General features: G+C 39.4%; 3 non-coding genes across 3 annotated transcripts; all 3 read left to right on the forward strand.

Annotated features, from left to right (window-relative positions):
* Window positions 1–8,394: 8,394 nt before the first annotated feature.
* On the forward strand, window positions 8,395–8,466 carry TRNAG-UCC. Its single transcript has one exon. It is a non-coding gene; the product is annotated as a tRNA-Gly (tRNA).
* A 7,622-nt stretch (window positions 8,467–16,088) lies between these two features.
* TRNAG-UCC lies at window positions 16,089–16,160 on the forward strand. The gene has a single exon. It is a non-coding gene; the product is annotated as a tRNA-Gly (tRNA).
* Window positions 16,161–16,776: 616 nt separating this feature from the next.
* On the forward strand, window positions 16,777–16,848 carry TRNAG-UCC. The gene has a single exon. It is a non-coding gene; the product is annotated as a tRNA-Gly (tRNA).
* Window positions 16,849–19,198: the final 2,350 nt, after the last annotated feature.

Raw genomic sequence — 19,198 nt, forward strand, 5'->3', positions numbered from 1 at the left:
ATCCACCTGACGACACCCAACTTTCACATGAGTATGCTCCCTCCGACCGGAAATAAGTGTAGATCTAGCTTTTGTTGTAAGTTAAAAATTTAAAATTTTGGAAAAAATAGCAGCATTTATGGCACTAAATTAGTATCACTAGATTCGTTTTGAAATGTAGTTGCATAATGTACCAATTTGATAATTTAGTGTAATAATTGCAAAAATATTGAAATACACTGATATCTAGCAGAACAAAAATGTTGCCTCAACTGAACAACTGAAATTGGGAGTCACACACGATGTATTTATCCCATTCTGTTTGATGGTGGGTCCCACTATAGAGAAACTGGTAACCACACACGTTGTGGAGACGATGCCAAATTTGACGTCGATTCCAAATTCCGGGCAAATTTGGCAGCAACACACTATGGATGCTCTAATACGACAATACAGACATAGCAACTTCATCGGCTGGATTGCAAGTCATGAAGCATTTCTACACAGCCTCAACCGCTCAAATGGGAAGCACCATGTGGCGGCAGTGGTGTCTTCTTTCATCCTTAGCTCATCTGAATTAGTAAAGTTGTTATGAATTAATAAGGTTGGCAAAACGAAAAAGGAAACGCAGCACTGAAGAAGAGAATTCAGACAATTTGATAATTCAGTGACAGACTAGCAATATGTAAACAACAAGGATAAATTGCCAAGATTAAACTGGAAAGAAGCATGAGCTTCTTCATGACTTCTTCAGGTTCAAGAATATGTAGAGCTAATAATGAGTAGATCAGGTTGTCATAATTATGTTGAGCTAAGAATATGTTGGCTCAGTGAGCCTGAATGTTCAGTCAACGTTCAGTCTCCTGCATACAGACTATCTCCTTTAAATCTAGGATAATTGGATGATCAACACAGAAGTGCAGCTCGTCGTAATCGAACCCTTACCTTTAAATCCTTGAAATCTATACCCTGTGCTCAAGAATCCCGGGCTATCTCAACCCTTCACCCGTTTGGCCCACAGGGAAAAAGATGCTCCCGATCAGGATCAAGCTCTACAACTGATATGCTCCCGATCAGGATCAAGCTCTACAACTGATATGTGCAGTCTCCCATCACGCTAGAGCCAGACAACTCGCCATACGTGAACGGCGGCAACATGTTGATGGTGGAACACACGTTGCAGTTGCCGATCGTGGTGGAGAGCCTGACTACGATTGCATCGGAGGTAGCCACGCGCGTTTTGTCGATGGCGACGCCGTTGCTGGCGGTCCGGTCAAAAAGTAGCCGGGGTTCCCAACGAAGGGCTGCCAGAGCGGGACGCCGAGCATCGTGATGGATAGTCGGTCCGCCAGGGGCACGAGGAAGAACGCGCAGCCGACGAAAATGGTCGCGCCCACGCCGTTGATGTTGAACCCGGTCCTGCCGTTGCTCGGGAGGCAGAGCATGATCAAATTCGCCACATTTTGTGTCTGGCCACCGGGATCGAGAACGAGGCCCTGGAGCGCGTGACCCCGGCGAAGCCGTGCCGCTTGCCGTTGATGGTCGGGCACAGCGTTGCGATGGCCGGACGTCCTCCCTCAGGCGGCTCTCAGTGTCCGGCCGTGCTCTAGGCTAGCCGCAGCCGCGAGCCGCTAGAGCAGTCGCCGCCTACCTCCAGATGTGTGCGTTCAGCGGCCACCTCCCTCCGACCGCCGGCCGGGCGTGTGCATGCTGGTTGCTTTGCTGCCGCTGCTTCGCTGCGGTTGCTTGCTTGCGCCGTTGGTAGTCGGGCTGCAAATGATCCACACCATGAGAGAGGATGCCTCGTGCATAGGCGCGGCCCATGGCGGCGGCTGGCAGGCTTTGATGGTTGGAATCGGTGATGTGAAGGAAGGCACGTACGAGATTGATCATGCAAGCGTGCTTTGATGGTTAGCTATACATTGCATGCGTGTATGCATTCTATTGTTTCTGTGTTTGCACATTCGTACTCAGATGTAGCATTGCGAACAAGCCGCTTTGCATATAGTAATATTCAAGAGCTAGATCGATGCGGAGAACTGGAGATCAGATGGACATCACCTCCTCTCGAGCACTCCTGCATGTGACCGATATACTCGCCCAGTCCGCGCACAAGAACCAACTATGCTGCATTGCTGCCCGGTTTGCATGGGCGCACGCCAAGGGAGAAAGAGAAGAGGAGAGATAGATGAAGAAGATGGAGATGACACATAGGCCCATGTTGGCATTCAGAGAAATGGTCGATCCGGATTGTGCTTACAAACATGTCTAGGATTAGATGAGGGTTGAAAACAACCGGGATTAAAGAGAACAGGGTACAAACTTCAGGGATTTAGAGGTGAGGGTTCATTTTTGACAAGCTCTACAATCTAAAGGTTTAAAATAGACTTCACTCCTATCGGTATGCACCATCAGATGCGTCCTGTAGCAATGAACGTATGCAATGTGTACCGACAATAAAAAAGCTGCGTCCTGTACCAATGAAACGTACCGACGATAAAAAAGCTATAACTAGCGACAAAAAAAGCTTCAACCGGCTACGAAAAAAGCTTCAACCAGTATACGATGAAGCTATGGGTGACCAACAAAAGTTACAACCGGTGACAAAAAAAGCTTCATCTAGCGATGAAAAAAGCTTCATCTGACTATGAAAAAGTTTCAACCGTGAAATCAACGGAAAATAAAAAGTTGCAACTCGCAGTTACAAAATTACAACCGCACTGAAAAAAGTTTTAAACTTCTTATCTCAGCTGCGACCCGTGATGACGATGATGCCTTTTTGCTGCAACCGTACGCAGTAAATATTTGCTACCACCGGTGATTGAATTTGCTACAACCAATATTCCACAGCTTATACTGCTGCTCCACCAAGCTCCTAGGCCATTGTTGTAGAAAAACATGACGCTTGTTGTAACAGAGCACGATGTTGGTTGCAGGTTTAGCTTGGTCTCGCGGAAAACCCTACAGCATGCCGGAGCTCCGGCACCCCGACGGCACTACGCGAGAGGAGTAGGACCTGTGCGAACAGCCATGAATGCCTTAACAGAGGAAGTGAAGGTCAATGGGAAAGAGTCATCACTAGTAGAAAAAGGGGATTCCGTCCCAGCTCAATTTACACATTAGTCCCGCTTCCATTACGAACCGGGACTAATGTTAGCATTAGTCCCGGTTCGAACGGCAAGGGCGCCGATCGGTCATTAGTCCTAGTTCAAAAGGGACCTTTAGTCCCGGTTCGTGTCTCGAACCGGGACTAAAGGGTTTGGAGGCTTTAGTCCTGGTTCGTGTCTTGAACCGGGACTAAAGGGTAGACCATTAGTCCCGGTTCGAGACACGAACCGGGACTAAAGGGGTTTTGTATTTTTATTTTTTCCTGTTTTTAAATTTTATTTCTGTTTGTAGTTTCTGTTTTAAATTGCTTATATCTTTTAGGATATTTTTTTTGAGTGATTCTTTTTGCATTAGATTCAAAATTTTGTCTAGTTTCTGTTTGTGCAATTAGTTTTTAAATTTGAATGGTTTAAATTTGAATTTGTTTAAATTTGCTTCAAACCCAAATTGTGAATAACTTGAGTTTACAAATAGTTTTTAATTTAATTCTTTTTTCTCCTAGTCATCTGTTAGATTGTTATCACAGTAAGATTTATTTGGTTATTTTTTGAATAATTTAAATTTGGATTTTCATTAAAACAATATTGTTTTGCTTATATAGTTGTTTTAGTCATTTAATTGTTATTTTTTATTATTTTTAGTTAGTACTTTCTGTAGATTTTAACATGTTATAGTATGGTGCATATTGAATGCATAAAAAGTCTGGAATTAAAATCATTTTAATAAAATGCCTTTGTAACAGATGGGTTTTCGTCTGAAACCTTGATACATCAAAGGATGATCCAGTTTGTACACGAAGTGCATCCAGTGTTTATCGTAACTCTCTCAACTTTTTAGCACATGCCATGTGGGTGAAACTATGATACCATGCCAACTTGGGAATCGATTTCACCGGGGCTTGCCCGGTGAAGTTTTCTCAGATGCTCAAAATTCCAAATGTAAAAAAGTTATGGCAAAAAGAAGTTTTTTTCACAAAAATAAGAAAAAATAATTTTATTTAAAATCTTTAGGTTGTTTTCATTGAAATTCACTATTATTATTACTTATTTTGTTTATTTTAATAATTGTTTGCATTCAAAAAATTAAATCATGTGACATGACATCAAACTCTAGGTTGTTTATGATTGATAACTTACTATTGTCAGGAGAACAGCAAGTGCAGACTTGGCAACTAGGGGCGATAGAACCAGGAAGTTAAGCGTGCTCAGTCCCGGTCCGTGTTAAGACGCGGGACTATAGGGCCTGCCCCTGAGGGCGCTCCGAGGCGCCCACGTGGAGGACCTTTGGTCCCGGCTTGGAACAGGGCCGGGACTAAAGGTTAGGCCTTTATTCTCGTCTCTTTGGTCCCGGTTGGTGAACCGAGACTAAAGCCCCTTACGGGCCGGGACTATAGGCCCTGTCCCCACTAGTGCATGGAGGAAGGGAGCAACTGGGAAGGAATGAGAAAAAGAATGAGAGGAGGAGGACCAAGGGAGAGAGGCAGAGGATAAGGTTCATAAAGAGGACAAGGGAGACTTAGAAAAAGAATGCATGAGAGTCATCAGATTTGTTTTCATCCAACGACGCGGGCGCGTCCGGCGTATAGCGTTCGGTCGGGCTGGTCGTAAACGTTTACCTTCCCATAACCCTAGGCAATGTCTTATTTGTTTCATATAAAATATTCAACCGAATATTGAACTTAAAACTATTTTGCGTTAATATATCTCCCCTAATAATAAAGCACCGATGGTTTCTGTCGTCCGTCGTGGCGTTTTTGTAGAAAGGCCCCTGTAGTTTCCTTTAATTAACCCGCAATCCGTTTATAAGTGAGGCGAACCGTTTTTTCACATTTTACAAAAGACCCCCTTACTTTCATGCTAAATAACCCGCGGTCCAAACTGTAGCCAGTGAATCGATTTTTAAATTTTGTACGTAAACCCCTCACATATGCGTTAATAACCTCGAAGTGCATTCAGAATAAATATAAATTTTCAAATAACAATATCTTTTAAACCGTAAATTCAATTCAGACATGTTATATATGAAACTTGATTAGAAAAATGTGTAGAGTTTGAATATGTTGTTATTTTACATGTTAAATATTTTTAAAAATACTATATAGGATATATTGCTAATCAATATTTGTCTTTATTTTGTATCGACTATTTGTATTGTAACATGTTAACTTAAGCATCAATATTTGATAAATGTTATAATCATTGGACATGTTAAGCATCAATATTTCATAAATGTTATAATCTTTGGACATGATGTACTTGCACTAGGTTCTTTCTTTATACATATTTTATAATTGACCTTACGTACGTGCCTTTTTTTTACAGTATCCACGTGCGTTTTTACCAATGGACTACACTTTTCTAATTGTTCATTTTTGTTCCATTGCAACGCACGGGCATTTGTGCTAAAACTACCCCGAAGTTGATCTAAATTACCCACTATGTCATCCATAAGTGAAGAAAATGATTGGTTTTTTCTGTCAAATTCGCTGTCCCATACCATTCTTAAAGCTTGAGACCCTGGTTTGCATTGACCTTGCGTGAGGCATAGTGGCTGGAGCGCCTCTCCTGCACCTGGGAGAACTAGGTTCAATCCCGGCTACCAACACTTTTTCATCTCCCTTTTCTCTCTTTATTAGCAGCAGCCCTGCACCTCCTTTGTCCGGGTTCATGGTCAGCCCATGTATTATTTCAATTTCATTTTTCTTTATAAATTAAATCGGGATTTTCCATAAATCCAAATTTTAAAAGTTGCGAAATTTGAAAAAAAATCATAAAATGTCCTAGAATTACAAAAGGCTTTGAGAAATCATAAAATGTTCATGGATTCAAAAAATGTTGATGATTTTAAAAAATTGTTCGCATATTATAAAACATTCATAATTTGGAAAATTACCATGTATTAAAAACATATTCGTGAGTTCAACGAAAATATCTATGGAATTTTAAAAAAATGTTCACATAAACTAAAAAATTCATGAATTTCGAATTTTATTCTCGAATTTCAAAAAAGTACATCGATACAAAAAATGTTCGCTAAGTAAAATACTGTCCATGCATTTCACACAAAAGATAAGTGGACATCAAACAACAAAATATGATCACATGGACACCGCGGTCATCACTAACTAGGGTGAGAAAAAAGATAGATCACCATACTAAAATATGATCACATGATGGATCACCATACTAAAATATAAAAATAGAGGGCTCTCATATGTTGGGGTATTGAGCCATATTTATTTTGGTAGAGTGTAATATTTATATATAATACAGAGTGCTTCTTCCTTCCTTGAGATCATCGCGCTTGGATCACGGGATGGATCATAGCATATTTCAAAATGTCTAAAGGTGTGGTGTTTCATATAATTGTATGTTGTGATACCTATGACTTTCCCCGTAGCCTTAGTATGGCCATCGTTTTCTCTTTCATATCCTTCATCTTAAATTTAAAAAATATGAACCATTGCACTGTGCTAAAATTTCTCATTAGTATTTGATTTACCTATATGAAATACTTCTTCAAGAAAAAAATGTAAATTTTGTGTAACAAGTTAAAATAGAATCTTCTCTGTTATAGTTGGGAACAGGTCACGTGACTACTGAGCTGACATTATTTGCAAATTCTATAGTTGACAATGTTAATGTGTATTTTTGAAAACATTCATTTGAACCACCGAAGAACAAAACCTATTTGATTGATAAAATATTTTTCAGTTTTCTAAGAACACACTTATTTATTTTGTATTCGCTGTAACACATGGTCTTTTGTGCTTTGACGAAATGTCAAACAACTAAAAAACAACTAAAATTTATATGTCGCGTTGCAACGCACGGGGTCTTTGTGCTAGTAAAATTCTTAAACTTTCGATGTCATATATGCTCCTGTGTTCCATTGGTCGGCTCACCGATCCACTGTTGTCTGGTCAGATGCGTGTGATCGGGCTGCATGGGTACAAACCAACTGCAACTAAGTTTTGGGATGGGGGTTGTCGGAAGAATTGCATGCCCACCCCTCGACACACAAACACACACATACCACACAATTGCAGGGGCACAACATGGTGGACATATTTTCAAATAGATAGTGAACGTTTTTTAGACGCACGTTGAACATTTTTTAACTTTTAAAATCATTTTCCAAAAATGTCATTTTAAACATTTTCTAAACAAATTCACAATATTTATAATATATGATATATAATTTTAGAAATGTGTAAACATCTCATTGTGAAATATCACGACAAAGATAAAAAATAGATTTTTTTTCAAGGAACATGATAAAACATTTGGAAAGGCGGCTATTTGGCGAATGTTTTGGTTTGGTGACTCTTAACACTATACAATCTACATTAATATGGAATCGGGCTTTCGAGGCAGTTTTTGTACATGGGACCGCATCGGTTCCCCATTCCACCTCAAAACTTATGTCACTAATATTTGGTAGAGCCGAGGAGGTTTCCTCATGGCCTACTGTGATACACCAGCGCGAACAGTTTACGTAGATAAACAATTTCCAATGTAAGAAGAGGCGGGTGTTTCTTTGGAACCGCCTCCTACACTCTATTATTTCAAACATTTTCTAAACCAGAACCACTGCTACCTTGTTTTTCGTTTTTTTACATTGTGAACAACACTCAACATACATAATGACAATGTTTCCAGAATGCACATACTCATTCAACATACATAATGACAATGTTTCCAGAATGCACATACTCAATCGTGTAATAATTGCATCGGATTTGACAAATAAATACATATATGTTCAAATGTCTCAGGGCAACATATGCAACAAAGTGCAAATCCACAATGTGTATAGGGACAACTTATGCAACAAAATTGTAAAGGTACAAAAATTTAGAATATGCAATGTGTGGCCACCAACAGGGAGAGTAATCTCGACTCGGTCTACTCTAGGCAGATGACATCCATTCTCCGTTAGCGGCCCTCATCTTCTTGGATTCATGGGGGAGGTGGAGAATTTATATGGAACATGCAATACAAATTTATTTTTATAAGGATGTAGTATGTCTGGAATTTATTGCAACTAACAAATTGACAACTTCAGGATGGTGCATCATGAATAAGAGTATGGTCGGATCCCCAATTAGCATCTTTTTTTGCAGATAAAAACTTTGCGTCGACGTAATGTCCATCTTGTAAAAAGGGGCATTGTCTAGTATGTTTAACACCTGTCCTTTTTTTCTGGACTATGTATGAAAGGACACGACGTAATGTCCATCACTTGCTTCCTGATTTTACAAATTCTTTTAGAAATCACATGCATTATGAGAATTAGCAAGTCAAAGCGTCTGTAGTCCAACGGTTAGGATAATTGCCTTCCAAGCAATAGACCCGGGTTCGACTCCCGGCAGACGCATTTTTTTTGGTCTTCTCTTTTGGCCTTCCAAGCAAATGACCCGTGGACGTATTTATGCATGAGCGCTCACACCTGGACACAAACTGTGCGTCGGCTACGTAGCCACCTGAAAGATCACTAGCCGATGTACTGATGGCAGTTTCAAATAGAGATGAGGGTTACTGTGGCTGGGCAACTAGGGCATAAATTTCTCCCATACTTACCAGATATTCTACCGGCCGACGACGCGTCAGTCACGAGACACTAATCTACTCTAGTTTTTCCTCTTGCTCACGATCAGTTTCCAAGTTGATTGATGCAGACGTAGTGATGGAACTTTGAAACATAAATGACGGTTTGGTCTGGGAACTACGCTAGAAATTTCTCCAGTACATCCTCTCAGGCTCCTTTAAAAAAACACAGCAAAAGATTTATCATTTTTATTAACTAGCTGAATGCCCGTGCATTGTCACGGGATAGCAAATAAATGCTTGGTTTTTTTCCTCGGCATCTTCAAAGGAAAAACGAAAGATAACTAAACCTAATTTTGAGCTAGCTCCGTATCTCAATATAATGGGAGGTGGGGAGCAGAAAAGAGACCTATTTTTCTATGCAGTGACAATACCAGCTACAAAATCAGCTAACAATATTGTTTACATTCCGAGATAAAAGTTGTGGTGAAACCTACATTCGTTGTTCCGATGCATCATGCATTCAACTATTATTTCACTGTTGTTGTTCTCAATTTGCGCTCTTCCACCTAATGCCATATCTACAAGCATGTCTTCTGAAGGTTGCAGCCGCTAGCCAGACCGTGACTGATATTGACCATTTTTACCTCATGCCTAAAAGATATCCACCAGCATCCGTCGAATCACAAGTTAGCTATAGACACTATGGGTTGCGTGAGCCTCGCCTTGCCTAGATTGTACTCCCCTAGTACATTGGTGTGTGCCGTTGTGTGTCCCTATGTTTTCTGTACCTCAATATAATCGTTCAGGTGGGCGATTGCCCCTCGTAGTTGTCTCATCACCTACCAGAAGTAAACAAGAAATTTAAGGTTTGGTTATCCCCACCTACTTAGATAAAGTTGTAGTAGAATTCTAGAAATAAGACCAGCAGAAAAAAGAATTTGTTGCACTTCATAACACTTACTATGCCAAGTAATTAAGAATTTGTTGCACTTCAATTCTTACTATGCCAAGTAATTAAGCACCAATTCAACATAATGCACTCATTGCAGGCAAGGCACAACCTGAGAACTGGAAATAGTTTCTTCTTGTAAGAAGAAAATAATGCCTTATAGTTCACGGGCATATATATTCATAGTTAGCTGGGAAGCAAGAACCATTTTCTTCATAAGACAAGACAAAAATCAAATAAAAGACATACAGAGTGCAGCATACAATATATATGAAAATGTTAATCGAATAAAAGCTAAAATACATCGTGCGGAAATCCAGATAAAACAATTGACACATTTGAGTTCAAAAAGTAGATGTCAGATATCACACAATTGCCTTATCAAAAAAATCCTAATAGTTGGTCGGCGATCCACATCTTCCATGTGTTCAGGGGTAATCCGCGGGCTAATTATGAGCACGTGAGTCAGTCCCCCCAGATCAAACAGGATTAGGAAGTTGCACCTTAATGAATATACAAGCTAGATTAATAACTAGCGATGCTGCAATAAATTATTCATAGTTCCATTTGCAAACAAAGGATTGTTTTGTATGTCAACTACTAAAGACATCAAACTACAGACATGTTGTATGCTCAAAATGGAGTCGATTACTGTGGATTATGCCACAACTCGTGTTTTCAGAGTGGAAGTACATGACGGATGTTGGCATTCAAGATGAAGCAACTTGGTTAATGGTGGGCCTTGCCATACAAAACTATGAGTTCTGCATCCTGAATTCTAGATGCCAAGATTGGTGATCTTTAGTTGAATTAGAGAGAGAGAGAGAGAGAGAGAGAGGGAGGGAGGGAGGATGGAGGGAGAGAGAGAGAAAGAGAGAGGTGGTCAATCACGTGTCATATTTCAAATAGAACCCTAAACCGGACCTCATGTGTGGACTTGGTGAGAGGGATCATGAAGGCATGGCTGAGCCTGTGATCGTTGACCTTGAGAGCATGGTCTTGCGGCCCATGAGTTAAGCATAGAGAAGAAAAATAAATTACTATTAGTTGTCTTCGAAAGTTCAAGACCATCTTCATTTATTTGCAAGAGTAATTGAGTATATATTAAAAACAAATCATAAATGAACATTCAGGTTCACATATTCAACATAAGTTAACACAAAACTGGCAAGGCTCATTGTTATAAGTCGTGGAAACTGAAAACTGTACTGTACTAAGAAAAAAAGATATTATGCTTTCCACCCAACACCCATCCTACTACCAGGGTTTCAGTTCAACTTATTGATACATATGGAGACTTGTGGTGACGTATAATATATAGTACCAAAGAAACATGTGGGTCTTACCTGAATCTGAATGTTAGGTGGAAATTCTTGAAAGCAGACCTTCATGCCCACATTTGTGGCTTCTTGACCATACTCTCTTGATTATGCTCTGCATATAAATAGATCATAAATTACATTTTATCGGTATGACATGAAGATTACATTTTCCTGGCTTTGAATATAAATGTATCTACAGTTTTGCTAAAACTCAGTTAGCTGAGATTTAATTTGGTATCAATCACATCCTCATCTGTTGGATCTTTCTAGTATCACGATTTGTTTTTTCAGTCAACAGCTTTGTACACGGCCTATTTTTTGTTTCGCTTGCGTTGTTGATTGTGGCCCTGGTAGCCCGTTCGTGGCCTGTACTGGACTGGAGCAGAGGCGATGCTTGTCTTCCTTGTCCATTTTGTCTCTTCAGAATTTTACTTTACCATAAGGCTTACCCTGAAAAACAGTAGCACAATACATCATGAGCTATTGGAGTTTAAGCGAGCCCGCACGGGTTGATGACTAGTGTGTCTAAACCAACATAATTTTTAGGGAATCTGTATAGAGTAGTATTATGTCTATAATGTGAATCGTAAAATACAGTAGCAGGTTATACATTGTAATATCAAGACAACTGTATTTCCTAGCGCTAAAGCATCATAAACATGACCAACAATAGTTCTTGTGAGGCAATAAAAGTGAATTATATAAGAACCGCATGCTCCCTCATAGAGGCAATAAATTATGTGTACATATTCTTTATTAGACCATTATTATAGTGCCGAAATGATAAAATAAATTATAAAGAGCCTACATGTGCAGCTAGCCAAACCATGTTATAAAAGGTAGGTACATTAGCATAGAACAAACATGATAGCAGCCCCTAGAGATGTCGCAAAGTTGAAGAGAGGAGAAGAGATGATTACCATGTTTCCTGGTGTTTGGATGGGAGCCTAATAGCATCCTGTGGGATTGAGAAACACGGGGAACTTGTTGTGTACTTTGTGGTCGAACCATTCTTCTCCTGAGACGTTTTTGTTCCATGCTAGGCTGAATGTAGCCTCTAGTTCGGGGGGTCCAACTATGTGTTTGGACTTGGCTAGGATATTGCACATCTTTGTTCAAAATATTTGCCACCACACTACACCCTGCTTAATGTGGTTAAACTATTGTAGATGCCAATGCAGAATGCTAGGTTGTGCTTCAACTTTTCTCCAGCAATGTAAATGCCATGAATTTCTCGTGTATGATTTCGGGTGAGTTGCAGCGTGAGATTCCTCACTATGCTTTCAAAAAATATGTCTAACAGGGTTGCAATATTGCATTTTCAACAGAGTTATCCATGCATCTCAAGAATTTCTTGCTGGGCAAGATCACACCACTCCATGTGAGACATTTACCCTCACGATGTGGAACGCCATAGTACGATACAATTTTGTTTCCAAATGGGCGGAATGCCCCCGTGGCGTCATCCTCTGCTGCATGTAAACCTATTAGTGTGAAGTATTTTTCTGGTACAAAGTCAAGCAGGAAAATAAGATATGACAATACGAATCTTGGGTTCTGTGTAGACTTTCTTCCTGACCTTAAGTCGATTGGTGTTCCTGAACCGTGGCATGAGGGGAGACTTGATGGAAAAGGCATGCTAGGAAAGAAAGCAATGATATTTAGGGACGAGCATTCTTTCACTCAAACACACTACACAGGTCTAAAAAGTTCCACCTTCGTGGCTTCGTATATCGAGGAACACAAGAATTTTGTACGCTCCGAGTTCTCGGGGAAGGCTATCTCCTGGATTGAAGAAAAACACATGAATACTTTCGGCAGTTGGTTGCGAGCTCGCCTCATGAATGACAACACGGTTGGAGATCAATTCTACTTGTTGGCCGCATCACCTTCTTCAACTGTATTACATTTCCAAGGATACAAGATAAACGGGAATACATTTTACACGACCGCTCAAGATAAAAAGAGCACCAACCAAAACAGTGGTGTCCGCTATGATGCGACAGACGAGAATGGGAAAAAGGACACATACTATGGTTACATAGAGGAGATAGGGGAACTTGACTATGGACCTACTTTTAAGGTCCCTTTTGTTTCGGTGTAGTTGGGTGAACATGAATGGAGAAGGGGTAAAGGTAGACCAGTTGTACGGAATGACAATAGTTAATCTCAATAATCTTGGTTACAGAGACGAGCCATTCATCCTAACCAATGATGTGGCTCAAGTTTTCTACGTGAAGACATGTCCTCCAGACCAAAAAAAATAAAAAAAATAAGCAAATAAATAAATCGGACGATGAGCCAAAGCGTCACATAGTTCTTTCAGGGAAAAAACATCGTGGGGATCGGGGACAAAACAGACATGTCAACAGATTAGAATAAGTTTGATGAAATTCCGTCCTTCAATTCATAGCAAGAATTGACCCAAGCATCCCGTTAAATAATGAAGATGCTTCATGGTTACGGCCAAAGCGATCATAGGAAAGGGATCGAAATATAAATCTATGTAATGTATTAAACTTTATGTGATGTGTACTAATGTATTAAACTTCGAAAGAGATTGTCCGTTTTTTACACGAAGTGAATCCAGTTTTTGTCATAACACTCTCAACTTTTTAGCACATGCTATGTGGGTGAAATGATGATACCATGCCAACTTTCAACATTTTCTGAGTTCATTTGTAGTACTTTTTAAAAAAAAGGAAATGCACAAAAAATATCAAATGAAGTCAGATTTTTCATAAAGTTTTCTTGTTAAAATCTTTAATAGAAAAAAAGAGTCAACTAAAACATTAACTAAAAAGAATGAATTAAGAATAATCAACTAAAATTATCGAAGTGCTTATTTGTTAAAAAGAATCAAGTAAAACATTAACTAAAAAGAAACAAAAAAATATCAACTCAAAAGAATTTTCATAAAGTTTTTTTGTTATAATCTTTACTAGAAAACTAAAATAAAAGAGAAAAAAATCTTTAATAGCAAAGACTGAAAGTAAAGTTATTCACAAATTTCAAAGAATTCAAATTTAAACTATTCAAATTTGAAAACTAAATATTTAGCTGTAAGTAGAAAAATACAAAATAAATAAAGCAAACATTTTTTTGGAAAGAAATTGAAAATAGATGCGAATTTATAGAGAAAATTCAACCTAAATTCAAAGTGAGTTAGCACTTTGAATTTAGGTTGAATTTGTCTTTAAATTCACATCTATTTTAAATTTTGGGGAGAGAGTGCGTTTAGGCCCATAAGTCTGCTTTAGAGAGGAGCTCGAAAGAGTTGGCGCAGCGGTGCTTATAAAGCACTGCGAGCACCGCTCGCATGGCGAGGAGGGACTAAACATTGCCATGTCCTGCGCCGGTGCCAGCCTGAGGCCTTTAGTCCCGGGTTTGGGCTAGAACCGGGACTAAGGGTATTTAGTCCCGGTTCTAGCCCCAACACGGGACTAAAGACCCTCGCTTCCCGCCTCTCGGCCTGTCAAAAAGGGCCTTTAGTCCCGGTTCTAGCCCAATAAAAGTTCTTGTCAGCCAATAAAAGTGAATTATATAAGAACCGCATGCTCCCTCATAGAGGCAATAAATCATGTGTACATATTCTTTATTAGACCATTATTATAGTAGTGCCAAAATGATAAAATAAATTATAAAGAGCCTAGATGTGCATCTAGACAAACCATGTTATCAAAGGTAGACGCATTAGCATAGAATAAACATGACAATAGCCCCTAGAGATGTTGCAAAGTTGAAGAGAGGAGAAAATAGAGACAAAGCAGTTTCCTGGTGTTTGGATGGGAGCCTAATAGCATCCTGTGGGATTGAGCGACACGGGAAACTTGTTGTGTACTTTCTGGTCTGATCATGCTTCTCCTTAGACGTTTTTGTTCCATGCTAGGCTGAATGTAGCCCCTAGTTCGGGGGCATGGTGTGTGTGAGATCATTGTTTTGGGTCGAACTACGTGTTTGGACTTGGCTAGGACATTGCCCATCTTTGTTCAAAATATTTGCCACCACACTACACCCTGCTCATAATGTGGTTAAACTATTGTAGAGGCCAATGCAGAATGCTGGGTTGTGCTTCAACTTTTCTCCAGCAATGTAGATGCCATGATTTTCTAGTATATGATTTCGGGTGAGTTGCAGTGTGAGATTCCTCACCATGCTTTCAAAAAATATGTCTAAGAGGGTTGCAATATTGCATTCTGAATAGAGTTATCCATGCATCTCAAGAATTTCTTGCTGGGAAAGATCACACCACTCCATGTGAGACATTTACACTCACGATGCGGAATGCTATAGTACGGTACAATTTTGTTTCTAAATGGACGGAATACCCCCGTGGCGTCATCCTCTGCTGCATGTAAACCTATTACTGTGAAGTATTTTATCTGGTACAAAGTCAAGTAGGAAAACAAGAATCTTATTTCATCTTCAAGGAGTAGCCGCCACCTCGCCTATCTAATCAAGACACAAACCCTAAAAATACTTAAAAACACCTAAAAATGAAGCATGGGTCCTCTCACCGGCAAGTCTCGGGATCCACCACGGCTCCATGGCCCTAAGACCACATGAGACAAGGTAGATTGGCGGCGACGGGATATGGAGAAAACGTAATGTCCGGAGCCTTTATTTCTTTTTGGCCAGTTAGCACTTTGATGTGGCCAATGGTTTTGCGTTCTGACTACTTGCAAAAGAGACTACTTCCTCCGTTCCGGTGTATAAGTCATACATGTAGTTTTAGGTCATCAATTTAAAGAATTAAATATGTATTATATGTCATGAAAAATATATCATTAGATTTCTATGCAGATGTAGTTTCTAAATATATTTTTATCATATATAATATATATTTAGATAGTTAAATTATCGATCTAGAATTACGTGAATGACTTACACACTCGGATGGAGGTAGTAGCTCTAACATGCTCATGATAGTACTTTAATGAAGTCCACCACTAGAAGACTAAGGATTTCTCTTTTGAGCTGCGTAGAAGACTAAGTATTTCTTTTTTAAGTTGCATAGAAGAATAAGTATTTCTTTTTGAGTTGCCTAGAAGACTAAGTTGATGGGAGAGGCGGTACATTCATCCATAATTTTTTTAACAAATTTTCTGGAGCAACGCGTAATATGAAAGTGCACGACGTAATGTCCATCAGATGCATTATTGAAATTAGCAAGTCAAAGCGTCTGTAGTCCAACGGTTAGGATAATTGCCTTCCAAGCAATAGACCCGGGTTTGACTCTCGGCAGACGCATTTTTTTGTCTTCTTTGCCTTCCAAGCAAATGACACTATTTAAGACTTGACTAGTAGGCTTCTAAGCAAAATATTTTTGGTTGGGCTTCTAGAATAAGCTGGGTAAGGGACAACTTATTTCAAAAGCTAAAAAAAGCCACCAAAAAAACTGGTCCTAAGTATTTCTTTTTGAGTTGGCTAGAAGACTGAGGTGATGGAAGAGACGGTGCCATCTTTTATTCTTAAATAGCTAGAACCACTACCTAATTTTCCTCTCCATGCAACAATGTCATATCATCAACTCATGTATGTACTCATAAGTTACTTTTTTCATTAATCTTTTCATGCAAAACATACCCTCATGCATGAATTTTTTTCTAGATAATTAAGGAAGATATTTTTATAACGGTTTTTGCATTAACATTAGTTTTCTAACATTCATTCATAAAAAAAATTAACAAGTTTTCTGCGGCAACGCGCGGGGCATTGTCTAGTATGTTTAACACTTGTCCTTTGTTAACAAATTTTCTGCAGCAACGCGTAATATGAAAGGGCACTGAATAATGTCCATCACTTGCTTTCTGATTTTACAAATTCTTTTAGAAATAACACGCGTTACGAAAATTAGCAAGTCAAAGCGTCTGTAGTCCAACGGTTAGGATAATTGCCTTCCAAGCAATAGACCCGGGTTCGACTCCCGGCAGACGCATTTTTTTGTCTTCTTTTTGGCCTTCCAAGCAAATCAGTTTCCAAGTTGATTGATGCAGAGGAGTAACCGGCCGACGTAGTGATGGTACTTTGAAAGATAAATGACGGTTTGGTCTGGGACTCCTTTTAAAGAAACACGGCAAAAGATTTGTCATTTTTATTAACTAGCTGAATGCCCGTGCATTGCCACGGAATAGCAAATAAATGCTTGTTTTTTTTCCTCAGTATCTTCAAAGGAAAAAACGAAAGATAAATAAACCTAATTTTGAGCTAGCTCTGTATCTCAATATAATGGGAGGTGGGGAGCAGAAAAGAGGCCTATTTTTCTATGCGGTGATAGTACCAGCTACAAAATCATCTAACAATATTGTTTACATCCCGAGATAAAAGTTGTGGTGAAACCTACATTCGTTGTTCTGATGCATCATGCATTCAACTATTATTTCACTGTTGTTATTCTCAATTTGCGCTCATCCACCTAACGCCATACCTGCAAGCATGTCTTCTGGAGGTTGCAGCCGCTAGCCAGACCGTGACTGATATTGACCATTTTTACCTCATGCCTAAAAGATATCCACCAGCATCCATCGAATCACAAGTTATCTCGGGCCTTGTCTTCTTTTTGGCCTTCCAAGCAAATCAGTTTCCAAGTTGATTGATGCAGAGGAGTAACCGGCCGACGTAGTGATGGTACTTTGAAAAGATAAATGACGGTTTGGTCTGGGACTCCTTTTAAAGAAACACGGCAAAAGATTTGTCATTTTTATTAACTAGCTGAATGCCCGTGCATTGCCACGGAATAGCAAATAAATGCTTGTTTTTTTTCCTCAGTATCTTCAAAGGAAAAAACGAAAGATAAATAAACCTAATTTTGAGCTAGCTCTGTATCTCAATATAATGGGAGGTGGGGAGCAGAAAAGAGGCCTATTTTTCTATGCGGTGATAGTACCAGCTACAAAATCATCTAACAATATTGTTTACATCCCGAGATAAAAGTTGTGGTGAAACCTACATTCGTTGTTCTGATGCATCATGCATTCAACTATTATTTCACTGTTGTTATTCTCAATTTGCGCTCATCCACCTAACGCCATACCTGCAAGCATGTCTTCTGGAGGTTGCAGCCGCTAGCCAGACCGTGACTGATATTGACCATTTTTACCTCATGCCTAAAAGATATCCACCAGCATCCATCGAATCACAAGTTAGCTATTTCACACTATGGGTTGCGTGAGCCTCGCCTTGCCTAGCTTGTATTCCCCTTGTACATTGGTGTGTGTCGTTGTGTGTCCCTATGTTTTCTGTACCTCTATATGGCCTACTATGACCGAGCATGTAATGTCCAAAATTTTGATCAATATAATCGTTCAGGTGGGCGATTGCCCCTCGTAGTTGTCCCATCACCTACCAGAAGTAAACAAGAAATTTAAGGTTTGGTTATCCCCACCTACTTAGATAAAGCTGTAGTAGAATTCTAGAAATAAGACCAGCAGCAAAAAGAATTTGTTGCACTTCATAACACTTTCAATTCTTACTATGCCAATTAAGCACCAATTCAACATAATGCACTCATTGCAGGCAAGGCATAACCTGAAAAATGGAAATAGTTTCTTCTTGTAAGAAGAAAATAATGCCTCATAGTTCACAGGCATTTATACTCATAGTTAGCTGGGAAGCAAGAACCATTTTCTTCATAAGAGAAGACAAAAATCAAATAAAATACATATAGAGTGCAGCATACAATATATATGAAAATGTTAATCGAATAAAAGCTAAAATACATTGTGCGGAAATCCAGATAAAATAGTTGACACATTTGAGTTCAAAAAGTAGATGTCAGATATCACACAATTGCCTTATAAAAAAAATCCTAATAGTTGGTCGGCGATCCACATCTTCCATTTGATCAGGGGTAATCTGTGGGCTAAGTATGAGCATGTGAGTTAGTCCCCCAGATCAAATAGGATTAGGAAGTTGCACCTTAATGAATATACAAGCTAGATTAATAACTAGCGATGCTGCAATAAATTATTCATAGTTCCATTTGCAAACAAAGAATTCTTTCGTATGTAAACTACTAAAGACATCAAACTACAAACATGTTGTATGCTCAAAATGGAGTCGATTACTGTGGATTATGCCGCAGCTACGGTTTTCAGAGTGCAAGTACATGACGGATGTGGGCATTCAAGATGAAGCAACTTGGTTAATGGTGGGCCTTACAAAATTATGAGTTCTGTATCCTGAATTCTAGATGCCAAGACTGGTGATCTTTAGTTGAATTAGAGAGAGAGAGAGAGAGGGAGAGAGAGGGAGGGAGGGAGGCAGGGAGGAAGAGAGAGAGAGAGAGA

The sequence above is a fragment of the Hordeum vulgare genome, chromosome 7H (genome assembly GCF_904849725.1).
Source record: "Hordeum vulgare subsp. vulgare chromosome 7H, MorexV3_pseudomolecules_assembly, whole genome shotgun sequence".
Lineage (NCBI taxonomy): Eukaryota > Viridiplantae > Streptophyta > Magnoliopsida > Poales > Poaceae > Hordeum > Hordeum vulgare.